Genomic DNA, 3203 nt, shown 5'->3' with positions numbered 1-3203 from the left:
TACAGTGGCCAAGATGGCTTCGCGTACGTTTTCTTTGCTTTGCCGGAGCGGTATGTACGCACATTGCAGGAATAAGACACCCACCTTTGTTGTGTGTATCCTGGGCGTTGGGCACGTGACGCATGCGTTAGGCTGACAAAGCCCATCGCAGATAAGAGAGGGAGTTTATAAGCTGAATAAGGGGAGGTGGGTGGTTGGGGGGGGGGTAATAATCTCTCCCCCACCCCCCCACAAATTAATAATTTGGTTGATCAATCCACGGCCGTGTGTGGGACGCTGCTGTGCGCAATTGGCTGCTGCGTTTCGCCCACAAAATATACAGTCACTACGCTTTACTATGCGTTCCGCTTTGAGATGTCTCGAAGGCGCTGTATCCAATGTGAGGGTTATTATTATTATATTATGTCCCACTGACATTCTGTCATGAGAATATGTCTGAGATAGAGGGGTGGGGGGGCGGCGGGGTTGAAAATAAGCTTTTTTTCCCCCCACCAAAAGAGGTTCAGGTGAGGTTCCTCGATAGCGAGAGAGACCTCGAAGCTGTCCACCTCCATCTCTCTCTCTCTCTCTCTCTCTCTTATTAACGCTCCAAAATTTCGGTGCTGTTTGTACGTTACCGATACGATCGCTGTGTCACTGCCCTTCACGTAGAGTGGTGTGTTGTGCAGAGGGAAATAATGTAAGTCCACTATTAGAGGTGTACACGCTTCGCCCACAAAATGCAGTCAATTCACTTTACAGCGTATCCTGTGAAGCGCTTTGAGACGTCTCGAAGGTGTGATGAGGTGCTGTATCAGATGCGAGGATTATTATTATTAATAATCGTTAATAATAATAATTAATAATAATACCGCCCACTGATACATCATGACCTGATCGTGGAACTTTGAGCTCTCGAACCGAGGACGCGAAAGATTTTTATAAACCCGGGGGGCGACACGCAGGCAGCGACACAGAGAGAGACGATAGCTGACCCGCCCGCTTCTGTGCAGAAAATGTCTTACCTTTCGACGTAAGTCTTTCAAGAGAATTTCCTTACGGCTCTTAACAGCCGTCTAACTCATCCGCTGTATCGTAAGTGTTGTGAAGCGTAGCACTCGGCTTAATCACGCAGTACAAAATAGGCAACGTACTGCTCCGTACACGGAAGGCGTATTCGAGGAACGCGCCCCCCAGTGATTACCTGATAAATGTGTAGATCTGTTAAGTGTTTTAACTGGAACGAAATTCTTAAACAAAACCCAAACCGTTATTGCATTCAACCTGGTGGCTTGTTATCTGTAGGCTGTTCGGTAAATATGCTTGCTCCGTTTACCCGTTTAAACCCCCCGCTCTCCCCCCCCACCCCCACCCCCACCCACCCCGAAAGTCTTTTGTAATAAACTGCCGCGATTTCCCACACAACCCGAGGATGCGAGGATTTTGTACGGAGGGATGGAAGCTTTCCCGGGACCGTTGCCATTGGTACTCCTCGCCCTGAGTTCAGGACGCTTTTCGGAGGCTTACTCCCTCGTCTCTCGCATTTTATCGCTCCCTCTCCCCCGCCCCGCGCCCCGCCCGCCCCGCCCCGCGCCCCTCGATTCTCACCGTCCGTTGAGAGGGAATCTTTATTCGGTGTAATTAAGTGTATGTAAAGTAAGTAACGGGATCTTGCAAACCCTATTCTGCTTGTAACTGCCCTTAGAGTAGCACTTGTGAGGAGCATGGCAAATGTGATTTCAAAAATAAACCGATAACTCCGTTGATTTTGCTGATTTTACTTATTTTGAACAGCGGTGTTGTTGTTTGCGTTTTTTTAAGAGATGCTTTTCTCGCCCGTCTGCGGTTTCCCGTTGTTGTTTCCCAGTTTGCAGGTGTTTTATCTGAAGCTGTGGTTCACTATCTTGTTTCAACCTTATGCCAATCGAGCCTTAAAAACGACGTGAAGATAAATTATTACTTTGTTTTTTTTAAAAGAAGAACTTGTGAAGGAGGAGACCGTGAATAAAATGACTTGCGCGTTGTTGGACTGGTATCGAAGTGGACTTGCTTTTTTTTCCCCCCCCCCCCCCCCCCGTCTTGCTCTCCGTTGACGCTTTAGGAGCGGTTTAACGGCAAAAGATAATCTGGTCGCTCGCTCGCTCCGCTCCGCGGGCGTTTGTGGGACGCAGCTGCTGTGTTGTTTCAGCCACAGACTACGCTTGTCCCATAGCGTTAATGGTTAGAGAGCGCGCCTCGCAAGCAAGAGGACCCGGGTTCGATTCCGAGGCGGGTCAGGGAGAAACCTCGGGCAAGTTTCCTTACTCCACACAGAGCCTAATAATAATCCCTCCAAAAAACCCAAAACAATAATTAAATTGGTCATTTTCAATCCGCGGCTATTTGTGGGACATTGCTGTGCGCAATTGGCCGCCGCGTTCGCCCACAAATATACAGTCAATTCACTTTACAGTGTGTTCTGTGAAGCGCTTTGGGACGTCCTCTCCCGACGTGAAAAGCGCTATATCAAATGCGAGGATAAGTAATAAATTGCTCACTCGATCCACGACTGCTTGCGGGGACGCTGCTGTGAGCAATCGGCCGCCGCGTTTCACCCGCGACAACACGCGGTCGCCACACTCCGCGGCGTATCCTGTGAAGCGCTTTGAGACGCGTTCAACCACGCGATGAGGCGCTGTGTCAACTGCGAGGATTGTGGTTATTATTATTAAACGCTGTTTGCGCGGCTGGAAACAACAACGGCTTCTGATGTGGTGAAAAGGCACGTGACCGGCAGCTGCTCTTTTTCAAAATTGCACCCAAATCGCTGCAGCGAACGAGAAAAACTAATCTTTTTACGCACACGGCGAGAATTTTGACAACTGCACGAGTGAGGGTCTGCGTCATCGCGTACAGGGAATGGGGCGTTTCCCACTGTACCCCCCTCCTCCCCCCCCCCCGTTATACAGCTGACCCCATATCTCCCCCCCACATCCCCCTCTGACCCCATATCTTCCCCCCCCCCACATCCCCCTCTGACCCCATATCTCACTCCCCCCCCACATCCCCTCTGACCCCATATCTCCCCCCCATCCCCCTCTGACCCCATATCTCCCCCCCCCCTCCCCCTCTGACTCCCCCCCCACATCCCCCTCTGACCCCATATCTCACTCCCCCCCCACATCCCCCTCTGACCCCATATCTCCCCCCCCCCCACATCCCCCTCTGACCCCATGTCTCACTCC

The sequence above is a fragment of the Callorhinchus milii genome, unplaced genomic scaffold (assembly GCF_018977255.1).
Source record: "Callorhinchus milii isolate IMCB2004 unplaced genomic scaffold, IMCB_Cmil_1.0 Scaffold45, whole genome shotgun sequence".
Lineage (NCBI taxonomy): Eukaryota > Metazoa > Chordata > Chondrichthyes > Chimaeriformes > Callorhinchidae > Callorhinchus > Callorhinchus milii.
This window is presented reverse-complemented; position numbering follows the sequence as displayed.